Genomic DNA, 13,373 nt, shown 5'->3' with positions numbered 1-13,373 from the left:
GATAATACACTTTTAGGGCTTCCACAAACCATGAGTGACACCTAGCAGCATATCATGGTTACCCAAGCTAATCAGAAGAGGTGGAGAACCTATTCAGTTTAGGATTACAAATGCAATACGGTCTTTCTCTAATACAATACTCTTGACCACATTGTTTGGTTTGATAGTTTATTCATGTCTACTATCCAATGTGAATCTTGTGCTTATATGATTACCTTGAATGTGATCTGGAACGCATTCCAACATTTCATTCATACTCTGGCCAGAGATTCCAAATCATATCATAGAGTATTCTCCCTCAAACAGTTTGAAGGTTAGAGATCCCTTGTTGCGCATTCACTTGCCTCCATGGCTAAGTGGCTTAACCCCAACGATGCCGTGGACACCCTGATAGAGTGACGTTGACATAATCAAAGATTAAGGACCTAACCACAAGACAACTGTGATGCCTCAGGTCAAAAGACTAATTTGCATTATCCCAACCATGAGTTCTCATGTGACATGAATATGAGAACTCTTCGTTGATCGTGTTCAGTGAACTCATTCTCTATTGAGCACCTACGTACTTGTCTTGATGTCACACACACCAATGACTCGAGACTAGTCACTCTCCCTGAGAGAAGACATAGCACGTACTGATCTTAACGGACTGTCAATGCCCAATTGACAATCCTATGATCAGGAACGTTTAGGATGTGTCAACGAAAGAATGGTCTCATGAATCTAACTTCTTTAGATCGCATTCTTCCAATCACATATTCCTTGGACTTATCGTTTAAACATATAACATTTATATGAGACGGCTCAAACAATAATGTTTGCCCTTTAAACTACATTAGTTTGAAATGTCCGTAAAGTATCATCATATGATTGGTTTTAGGGCACATTTCCAACACCATCATATAACCAATTGATAATATAAAAAGTAGTCATTTTACTTATAAGGACGTGCAAGGTCTCCGATGCAGGATTCATACTCTCAACAATACAGAAGTTGCAGAGGAAGTAACATATACCTTTAATACTAAATTAAGTTAATTAAGAGAAACATATTCATTATTTGTGGATGACTCCAAGATAAAGTGACTTTCATCATCTCTAATATATGTGTGTGCGTGCTTGCATCTGTTGGTTTATTTCCCGAAGGTAAATTAACCAATTCCCATGTATTATTTTGCATGATGGATTCCATTTCACTTTGAATAACTTCTTTCCAATGAGGTGCTTCAGAGGATTCTAATGCAGTGTTATAAGTTTTAGGCTCATCTTTGGTTAAATAAGTGAGGAAATTAGGACCAAAATCTTTTGCAAATTTTGCTCTTTTACTATTTTGTGGTTCCAAATCTTGAATTTGGACTCTAGAAGTTGAAGCATGATTATCGTCATTATTTTTCGTAGTATCATCATGTACTCTTTTATTCAAAACATATGACCTATCTTTATAAGGAAAATTTTCCTCAAAGAACTCGACTTCCGCAGATTCAAGTTTTGTATTTACATGAATGTTTGCAATTTCAGATTTATGAACCAAAAATATGTATGTGGAACTATTATTAGCATGACCAATAAATATACAATCCACTGTTTTTGGTCCAAGTTTTTGTCTCTTCGGAAGAGGCATGTGAACTTTCGCAAGACAACCCCACACTTTCAATGTTTTATATGTAGGTCCTACCTTTTCAGATTTCATAAGGAGATTGATTAGTCTTCTTATGTGGAATTCGGTTCAATATTGTGTTGGCAACAAGGAATGCCTCACCCCATAAATTATGTGGTGCACCAGAACTGTTTAACATGGAATTAATCATATCTTTCAATGTTCGATTTTTTCATTCAGCTATTCCGTTTTGTTGAGGAGTATATGGTGTTGTTGTTTGATGTATTATTCCATGTTTTGAACAAAATTCTATAGTCATTGGATTCGTATTTGCCACCTCTATCCGACCTTAAGACTTTTATTATTTTGTCTAGTTGATTTTCGACTTCGGCTTTAAATGTTTTAAACATGTTTTAAGATTCATCTTTGTTATGAATCAAATAGACATAATAGTACTTGCTGCAATCATCAATGAAAGAAATATAGTAGTTCTTTCCTCCACGAGTTGGTGTGGACTTGAAATCACAAAGATTACTATGGATTAGACCAAGTACTTCATTGGATTTTTCCACTAATTTATATGAATGTCTTGCATATTTGGATTTTGTGCATATCTCACATTTAGATACTTTGTTCATGGAACATTTCGGCAATAGGCCTAAGTTAACCATTCTTTGAAGAGAACAAAAATTAACATGTCCTAAACTTGTATGCCATAATGTAGAGGACTCAATCAAGTAAGTAGAAGAAACAGTAGGTTTGTTATTATTATTAATAGCATTAGCAGAAATACATTCAATTTAAAAAGCCCCTCAACCAGGTAGCCCTCTTCCACATACACCCTACCCTTGGTGATTACAAACTTATCAGATTCAAAGACTAATTTGAAACCTTTGTTACTCAAAAGCAATTCAGAAATCAAATTCTTACGAATATCAGGAACATGTAGAACATTGGTGAGTGAAAGCTCTTTTCCAGAAGTGAGTTTGAGTGTCACTTTTCCCTTCCCTACAATGGCAGATACAGTTGCATTTCTCATGTACAAATTTTCTCCACCATCAATTGATTAGTAAGAAACAAATAAATTCCAATTAGCATAAACATGTTGTGTTGCTTTTGTATCAACCCACCAGTCATTGGAATTAGTCAATAAATTGACCTCAGATGCAACAGCGACAAACTTATCTTCTGCAATGTTTGCTTGATTGGAATTCTCAGTATTCTAATCCTTCTTGTGGCGGCAATCATTTGCCCTATGACCTATCTTTCCACAAACCCAACAACCTCCTTTGATTTTCTTGAAGGTTTTCCCTTTTGTAACAGTTAGTGATTTCTTTGCAGCATCATTGCCTTTGTTTTTCTGATGGTGTTTTACCTTGTGTGAGTCTCCTCTTTCCATAATATTGGCTTGTGCTTCTAGCGATGAGGCATCATACTTCTCATTTTTGCGATGATCATCTTCCACACGCAGTTTGAGAGTCAATTGATCCATGATTTTGTCTTCATTTAGATGCTTCAGATAAATCTTAAAGTCTTTCCAATTCAAAAGTTGTTTCTCTATAATAGAGTCAACCACAAAGCCTTCTTTCAGACTAAGATTCTCTTTATCTAACTCATGAACAATCACTTAGAGTTTTTCAACTTGCTTTACAATAGACTTGGTGTCATTCATTTTGTAATTCAAAAGTTTTCCGATCACAAACTTCTTGGAACTAGCCACTTCAGACTTATACTTTTTGTCCAAAGACTCCCACAGATCTTTAGCCATTTTATATGATGAATAAACATCATACAAAGAGTCATCTAAAACATTCAAAATGTAGTTCCTGCATATAAATTCACTGTGAGTCCAGGCTTCTATAACCTGCATAATTTCAACAGGAATATCTCCCTCTTCTGGTGCTTCAAGAGCCTCAGAAGTAATGACGTGACTCAAGTTCAAAGTTGTCAAGCAGAACAACATCTTCTGTTGTCAACGTTTAAAATCAACTCCCTTGAATTTCTCAAGTTTCTTAACGTGTGGCTTGATGACACCAACATTTGATTGATCCATGGAATAAAATTTCTCTCTTAGATTATTAAAACCAATCAAATGTTAATTATACAATATATAATAATTTGCACATTTTACGTCGAGTTACAATTTCACTATAGATACAATATACCAAAATATGAACAATTAATAAAATTGCATATAAAATCACTGACTTGTTTATGGAAAATAGAGGCTTGCAGTAGCAATCTTGTAAGACAGAAATTTGTCCCTACATAGGTGCAGTAGTTCAACGAACATCTATCTTTCAGGATACAACTATCTAACCCAAGTTCTTGCACTCAAACTTGGATTCTCGGTGAATTTACTATGTGTTTCTCTATGAAGGATTAAAGAAAGAGCAATGGAATTGCATATACGTTTCTGATATCACAGCCATATATATAACGGCGTTTTTTAACAGTTATGGTTGTTCATTCTTATCCTTTCAAAAAATATGTAACTTTTTTTGTAAACAGTCTTACCCTTTCGGAAAAATTGAATCTTGAAATCAAAAACGTAAAAATTGTACTTTTGTTTTTCGTCCATCCAAGCCTTCCAAGTCCAAGGCCGAAGGTCTATTACTTTGGCTCAATTCATTTTAAACAATAAGTGAGTTAACTCACTTATAAAGGGGAAATAGAAAAGGTGTATGGGCGATGTGGGACAAAGTCCCTCACAAGTTCCAACACTAAGAAGATGGGAGAGAGTTTGAACCCAATAAGCAATGGGTTGTCTCTCAAGTCTTATCCATCAACGTAATTCACCAATTGCATATGCATTGTTTGCTTGAAGCGCAAAGTTACGAGTTTTTTCAATTAATAAAACATATCTTCTAGGGTAGTATACAACTGTATTGTCTTCCGTATTACTTAATCCCACATGGTTATGGTTCTTGTCAAACTGTTAATGCAAATTTTTGTAAACTAAAGACTAATAGGGTAATGGGCTGCTCAAAGTTTGGTTGATTAAAGTATCTTGGCACAGTTTCTCTAGTCATTTTCAGTGGCATAATTAGTTCTCATTCTTGGAACACAAATGTGGAAAGACACAATGTTAAGGATTGGTATTTACGAAAGCACGATTTACATATATAATTGTTAAACTTAAGTATAGCCTGCTCTGATACCATATTAAAATTTAAGCATTTAATCTAAAAACAAATGACAATTAGGAGGAAGAGAGAAGATTATTTAAACCACCTAGGCAGAACTTTCTAAGCCCACTAGAAATTTCCCGCCAAACCACAAATCCTGCTCCTCCTTGCTTCTCCAGGGAATCAACCCCACTGACTCAATCCAAGTACTGTTTCCATATCTACTTCATTAGTATCGGCAGCGGCCGGTGGCAGGGGTCCAACAGGCACATCTTGAGCAGCACCAACATTCACCCCAACAACAATTAATTTGATCAGGTGACTCAGTGAAACTCGGCTCCTTGGCCTCCACCCCCTCTTGGGCCTCCTCCTTGTCTTCTTTTCCTCTTCCCTTGTCTTTTCCTCCTCCACCTTATCTTCCTTTACCTCCTCCTCCTTCATTTGAAGCTCTCTTGCCACTCGCCTTGTAAAATTTCAATGGCCACAATGGAGTCCGTCAGTATTCATCATCATCCCTCTTTTTGAGCTTTTTTTTGTTTCCTCCTTTGCTTGATGAGCTGACTATCTGCTTCTTCATTTTCTTTGTTTGAGAGAGTGAGTCTGGATGAGCTTGCTGGGTATGTAGTAGCAGCTATAGAGAGAAGAAGATAGCTTAATTTGAGCTTCTTTGAGCACAAAAGGGAGTGAAAGTGATTGCTCTCTTATATACATGACTCGCCTTGTCAAAACTCCATGGCCACTATGGAAACCATCAGCATTCATCATCATCCTTCTTTCTGAACTATTTTTGTTTCCGGCCTTGCTTGAAGCTCTCTTGCCATTCGTCTTCATGAGCTGCCTGATCATGCATAATCAAAGTATTTATTCGCAGACCAATAAAAAATACGTATAACTTAAAGAGATATCTTGGTTATACCATACAATTAAGTAATCTGGTAAATCATCGATTCGATAGAAGATGAATGCCATCATTCTTAATATGCATATCATTTGAAATAAAGCTTCATCCCGATAATCAAAAGGTCTTACTGGAATTTTCTGCAACAAAAACAAAAATAAATAGATAAATAAACTATAAGTAGATACAGTAGCCCAATTAATGTATTTAGAGGGTGAAACATGACCATCCTTTCCGTTATGGACACATAATGAATATCCTCTATGAGATATATGTTCCACATCATATTCATAAATTTGATAAAATTAGCTGGGTACGAAATTTATTATGTTGGTCTCGCGTTGAGCTTGGTTCTTTGTTTCACTTTTGGATTCTTGACCTTTTTTGCCAAAAACAATAATAATTTGAGGATGTCAGTACTATTAAGAAACTCTACTTAATTGTAATAAGAAAAAAAGTTTCATAAAACATTCATCTTACCTACAAATATCACGAGCAACAAACTAAATCCGACCACAGGTCAAGGGTGATTTGAGAGATAAGTGACTTTCAAAGAGTAAGCTTTCCAAGATGTGAAGGGCTTGAGGTGAGACCGGCCGTCAGACTAAGACACAGTTTGTATTGTTGCAAGAGATAATTTTAGATGCGAGGTAAAGCTGTTGTGAGGCAAAATAACCACAAGTCAACAGTGAAAGATCTGAGGTGATGAGTGAGAAAAGGAATGAAAAAGATTGGTATTATTAGGAAGTGGCGAGCTTTGCTAGAAATATTCAGTGGCGGAAATGAAGAGGATGGAGCTAGACTAAGAGGAATGAGGCCTTTATATATGCATATTATGCACTCTTTGGTTTTGTAAAGACGCTCTTTTTCACGTGAAGTATTAGTGACGAAACAATTCACGATAAGATATTTAGTTTTATTTATCATACCGTGCTCAAATCTTCGCGTGGTGACCATACCCTAAATTTCACGCAGTGATGTCAATATATGTATGTAGCTACTAGCTACGAGATTGTGAATATTATTTATCACACTCAATGCGACCTATATGACAACTTCCATTTCTAGCAAATTATTGTTAAAGTGGTCAAGGCTTCTTTAATTCAGTAATGCAAAAAAAGGTAACTAAAAGCAAGATAAGGCTAGAAATGAGATAGTACAGTATTTGGAGGCATGGATTAAGTGATCTGTGTGCTGATCGTGTTGCCAAAATTACCTGTTTTGAAGCATTGTTATGGGTTTACTTGAGCTTGTTGGCCTTCTTGATGGTATCAGTAATCAAAATATGGCTAGAAATTAGAAAGTACAGTATCTGGAGGCATGGATGAAGTGATTTGTGTGCTGACTAGGTTGCCAAAATTACCTGTTTTGCAGTGATAGGATTTTTAGTACTTGTGCAAATAGGGTTAAAATCACTGGAAATACTTGCAAGAATACAAGGTAATTGTAATATAAATGCTCAAGCAAGGTCGTTGCCCCCAAGGATTGTTTGACTAATTTGTAATTAAATCAACTCTTAATTAACTATTAGAACAGATTTTTATCAAAGATTTGAGATTTATGAATTTGAAAAGATTAAATTAACAATAAAAGAAATATAACAATTTGAAAATAATGGCAGCAAGTAAGAAAAACGTCTTTAAAATTAACAATTTAAAGAAATCTAGGGTTCAGCCGTCACCGTCATAATCCTATGCAAAGCTATCAATTACGTAAGAATTTCCACATATATGCTTTGATGGTTAGGTTTTCCTAATGCATATTTACCTTGTGATGTTCAAGCGAAAACGTATATCTAACATGCAATCCGTCTGTGATGTTCAAATCAAATATAAACATGCAAAACTCATTAAGTTTCGTGAAAACCCTCTGAAAAACCATGCAACCCTTAAGAGCGTGATGTTCACCTTAAGTGAACTTACAACTACTAATCACAAGAAGCCCTCCTCAATTTCAGAGTGATGTTCCAACAAAAATTGCATCAAATTACTTGTCTAAATACCCTAATAGTGATCAATCATTAAAATATATAGATACTTTTAATCGCAATGATTAATAATTCGAAGCAAGTGTGCATCCATTCATAAGCAAATTAATAAAATCACATATTCATGTTAAGGCTTATGGCCTAACCCTAACAAAGAAATTAGTTACGCATATTCATAATAAAAATCAAAGAAAATATTATTAAGAAGAAAAGGAATGAAAACACCTTAAATTAGAAAATCTCCAAGAACCCTAACAAAGTGTGAAGTTGAATAATAATCAACCCCTCTTTTAACTAGAACTGGCCAAACCCTTTTGATCTCCCCCTAAAGCTAGCGCACAAACCCTAACAACAAAGTGTTTCATTCCCACTAAGAAACTAAATAATAATAAAATAAAATAGAAAATAAAGTCCTAATTAAACTAGGAGAATCTGCCAAATACTTGTCCAGCCACGTTTGAGCCTCAGATATCCTCCAAATCCGGCCCATAATAGCTTGTTTTGAAGATTGAACACATCTCCAGAAGGCTATGAACCGAGGTCACCTTGGGCTCCAAAAACGCAATTCAAGTCCAAAACGTCACTATTCCAAAACCGCGCACTACTCCTTTATTTCATTGCCAGAAAATCGCCGCTAAGTGGAAAAATCTGATAGCTTGATATGATCAAGCCAAGTGACTCACGGACATCCTCTAACTAGAATTACTCCAAAATTCGTCCATTTGGTCTTGTTTTGCTCCAGAAGAAGTCGAAAGTCCTATATCAACCAAATTCTTCCAAAATATTAACCAAAATATACTAAGAATAGAGTTAAATATATAATATAAAATCTACTCATCATGCAGCATTGTTATGGGTTTACATGAGCTTTTTGGCCCGTAATCATCTAAAGGAACCACCGGTAGGAGACGAGAAATATTTTCAATTGCCAAGTTCATGGAAACCTCATTCAGAAATAATAAATTTCTGTACTTAAACTTGATGTCTAAAATGTAACTAGTTCTGTATAAAGTCTGGAGCTAACAAAATTATGAGAAATTCTTAAAAATTGAATAATTATTAAGTAATAGTGTACATTAAAATTAAAAATAAAAATAAAAACCATTCCATCACACATTATATATTAAAATGGTGTATTTTGGTTTGGTCTACTATGGTGAATCTATGATATCCAAAGTCTTTATTAAATGTTGTGACCATGTGTAATTAAGTAGATGCAATGAGCATAGCTAACTTAGCGTTAATTAACGTAGCTCACTTGCAAATCGTTGTATAGAAATGTAACTTGCAACGCACGTAAGTTTTGGTTTCGTGGTAAGGTTTTTTCAAGTTTGAGTGTTGGCGAATACCAGATGTATTCGGGAATACTTAAGGAAAATTGTACAGAAAGAGGATTTAAGAAGCCTCATCTTGTTGATTAATTATGTTTCAAAGCTTTTTTTTTTATTATTCGATGATTTAGTATCAGTAAATCTACACCTATTGGCCGAGTATTATCATTTTGTTATCGATAAATAGCAGCATATACAGGAGGAGAATGCAAAAATCACAATAAGAAAATGACTAAAACAAGTAATTGACTAATAAAGAGACATTTGCAGCAAGCTAATAACTCTAAAACATTAATAATTAACCATCAGCACAACATATAATAGACTGTTTAGTAGACGAATTATCTCCAAATTCCAAAGGCTTCCGTCCCATGCATTATTTTGCCCTAGATCATCCCCTGCAACATCACTATTATATACAGAAGTAAAAGATAGATCGTCAAAACAATCACCGTAGGGATTCCCAAGCCCACTAGAAAAGTCCCCGTTAAAACCCAAATCCTGCTCCTTCTTGCTTCTCCAGGGAGTCCACCCCCACTGACTCAAATTAAGTGTTAGCTATCCCACATCGGTGGGGGAAGTCAACAATGACTTTCAATATAATTACTCTACTTTAACTAATAACGAAGTTTTTTGTGGTAAAATCTCACACATGCCGGATTAGACAAATAGTAATTACCAAGTTGAGGAATGTATCAGTGTCGTCTAAAATTCCAACATCATATCAGAGCGCACGATTACTCCATCACCTCTTGAAAGGACTAAAAACAAGTCTCGACTCCATTAGAGTCGACCACTAACTTTCAACACGACCTCTGACTTTCAACTCCGAGAAGGATCTAGACTCCATTAGAGCCGACCTTTGACTTTCAACTCCATCACCTCCTGGAAGGACTGAAAACAAGTCTCGATTCCATTAGAGTCGACCTCTGACTTTCAACTCCCAAAAGAATTTGGACTCTGTATGAGCTGACCTTTAAATGAGGTTCCACATGAGAGGGCCTCTGGGCCCATCGATTTAAAATGGGTTTTTGAATTTTAATCCTTCAAAAAGATTAAAATTAAAAAAAAAAAAAAAAAAAACCTGGTGTTAGATTGATTATTGATTTTAGACCCTTAATATGTACTTAATTCAAATACATATTATATTTTTGTTTTTATATTTAATAGAATTTTTTTTGTGAAAGTTTTTATATTTAATAGATAACTTATTTAATGTTATTACATTAAATTTTAAATTTATTATTATACAATTTTATTTAACTTTCTCCAATTAGTGTACCTAAACATTCATATCATAATATATTTTACTAAATTAGTGTACCGAAATACCCGTACCTAAATATATTATAGTGAATTAGTGGCAGATAAGAAAATATGTAAAAACATAAGTGTACCAAAATTCCATACTTAACTATATGATACTAAACTAGTGTACCGAAATGTCGGTACCTAAATATATTATACTAAACTAGTGTACCGAAATGTCCATGCCTAAACATATTATACTAACCCATTGTATCGAAATGTTCGTACCTAAAAATATGTTTATGAATTAGTGGCAGATAAGAAAATATGCAAAAACATAAGTGTACCGAAAAATCTCTACAAAAATATTTTCTTATATAAGATGCCTACCATAATGAGAATTAAAATTTATAATATTGTCATAAAATTTAAATTCATAAAATTATAAATAAAAAAAGAAACATTGAATACATATGTTGATATTAAATAGAGTATAGGGACTAAAATTAATTTTTAATTTCGTATAAGATATTTTTCTAAACTTCATCTTATTTAGAGATTAAAAGCTAATTTTCTATTTAAAATTCCAACATTAAGTACCGATGCCATATCTTCATTAGAATCGGCAGGCGGCGGTGGCTGTGGTCCCACATGCACGTCTTGGCCAGTGGCAGCATTCACCCCATCAACATTTTGATCAGGTTACTCAGTGACACTCGGCTCCTTGGCCTCCACCCCTTCCTGGGCCTTCTCCTTTTTTTCTTCCTCTTCCTCGTCCTTTTTCTTCACCTCCTCCTCCTTCATTTGAAGCTCTCTTGCCATTTGCCTGCTCAAAACTCCGTACCCAACATGGAATATGTCGGCATTCATCATCTTTCTTTCTTTGTTTTTTTTTTTTTCCTTTGTTTCCTCCCTTGCTCGATGAGCTCATTGTCTGCTTCGTCATTTTCTTTTCTTGAGAGAGAGAGTTTGGATGAGCTTGCTGGTATGTAGTAGTAGCGATAGAGAAGAAGATAGCTTACTTTGAGCACAGAAGGGATTGAAGTTGCTCTCTTATATACACAACTCACTTAGCTATTAGGGTTTTGATGAAATAAGAGAGATATTTCTTCTTGGTTTCTAGAGTCACCAGGGCCGGTCCTGAGACTTTTGAGGTCTGGGGCGACCCAAAAAATGTACCCTAACTTCATATAAAAAAAAATTTATTTGTTTTCACACATAAGACTTCGATAAAATTATACTTAGAAAAACACTACAAACTCAATAATTTAGACATGGAAAAAACTAAATTATTTTGTATTGAGAGAAGAGCACCAAAAAACCCCAGGCTTACAAGTAGATAGATGATGAGTGACACACCCCAACCCGGAATGTCCACCTGCATTTCGAATCGAGCTGTGTTGGCCGACACCAGGAGAGTAACAAAGCCATAAAGTGTAGTGATGTGGAAAATGTGAATAAATTTAAACCTAAAAGTGCCTAAATATAAGAGTGCGGATGTGAGTGGATGTGAGCGGAAATGAATCCATTTCACACATGATGTCAGAGCATAAGTAAAGTACAGTAAAGATAAAGAGGAATTATATCGTCAATAGTATTGACATAGCAACATTTTGCTAGAAATCCTCGTCAACACGAAAACTCTGCCACTAATACCCGGAGGGACAAAAAATAAGGGTGAGTGGGCCTAAAAAAAATAAAGCTTTGTAAAAACCTTTAAAACATAATAACCCCTCGTCGTAAAACAAGTATAGTTTCCAAAATAGATATACTACGTATAATATGAAAATACTTACCGTAACCTGCAATACCTCAAAAATATAAAACTTCACAAAATTCGTAAATAAGCATATAGCTTCCAGCAATATCTCACAAAAATAAACATATCACATCAAGTGCTCATTGACATATGTTGACACATAAGTTCATGTAGATGAATTCTGACATGAACAGGACTGGGTGTAATAATGATTTACTCTCTAGTACTACAATCACATGAAGACTAGCACTATGCGCATCACATACAAGTCCTAATTGCCTATAGCAATCTAGGACAAAACTGGCGCCTAAAATGGATCCAAATTGAGCGTCTGATGCGATGTGAACATACACGTGAAAGACTGGTCATGGTCCGGGCGAGTACTAACACCAGTGCAGCACACGATGAGCAGATAACGTAAATATGATCATGCCATAGTAAATCGATAATTCGATGATTCTAATCAATGCAATGCTATTCATAACCTTAAATACTATTAATGCAATCATACTAATACACATACCTATACATCCCGTAGGACGTAGTATAATTGCATGAATTTCGTCAATACGATAATTTTATACACGTTACCCTAATCTAGGTGTAACGTAGAAAATTCTTTATCAAATGTATAAATGGAAACTAACAAATATATATATGTTATATAAAAGAAAAGACCCACTCACAGGTACTTGTGATGTAACATCCATTCGAGCTGGGAAAGACGGAGTATCCGATAGTAATCGCACCTAAGTATAACATTGGGACCCATTAGTAAAACTCAACTAAGAAAAGCACCTACAACTCACGGATGGCTTGCCGAAAATTGGGAAGTTCTTCCCTAACGTGGTTCCTACATCCAAACACTACCAAACCGTCTCAAAAACATCATAATCATAGTCCTAAGCATGATCTACAAATTTATAAGAAGGTTTCGGCCTGGGTTAGGTTCGTGGTGAAGAGGTTCCGTGAGTGGTGTTCGCCAGAACCGCGAGTGGTGGTGGTGATGTGGTCTGCTATCAGCGAAGGAGAAAGATTAAGAAAGACAGTGAAGAGCGAAAGAGAGACCGGAAAGAGAGAGCAAGAGAGAAAGTTGAGAGGGAAGGTTCGGATGTGTAGGGAAAAGAGTGTCACGTGGAAGTGAGTGAGTGGGTGAGTATGGCGTGTGGGCCCCACAGCCACAAATATCTCATTAGAAAATATTTTACAAAGATAATTTTCCAGATTCGAAGTTCGGTAAAATTTTCATCATAATTTTGAATTCAATTCCATTTATGCCTACACATTCGTACCGTCGAGTACTTCGAGGACACAGTAAAATAGTAACTCGTACACACCACGAAAAGATGGTCAATGAAAGTCAACAATCTCTCCTCTAGGGGCATTTCATCAATTCACTCTTTTAAAATTATTAAACCTATAAAA

The sequence above is a fragment of a genome, unplaced genomic scaffold (assembly GCF_019419815.1).
Source record: "Pyrus x bretschneideri cultivar Hongxiangsu unplaced genomic scaffold, Pyrus_bretschneideri_v1 Contig20, whole genome shotgun sequence".
NCBI classification, from domain to species: domain Eukaryota; kingdom Viridiplantae; phylum Streptophyta; class Magnoliopsida; order Rosales; family Rosaceae; genus Pyrus; species Pyrus x bretschneideri.
This window is presented reverse-complemented; position numbering follows the sequence as displayed.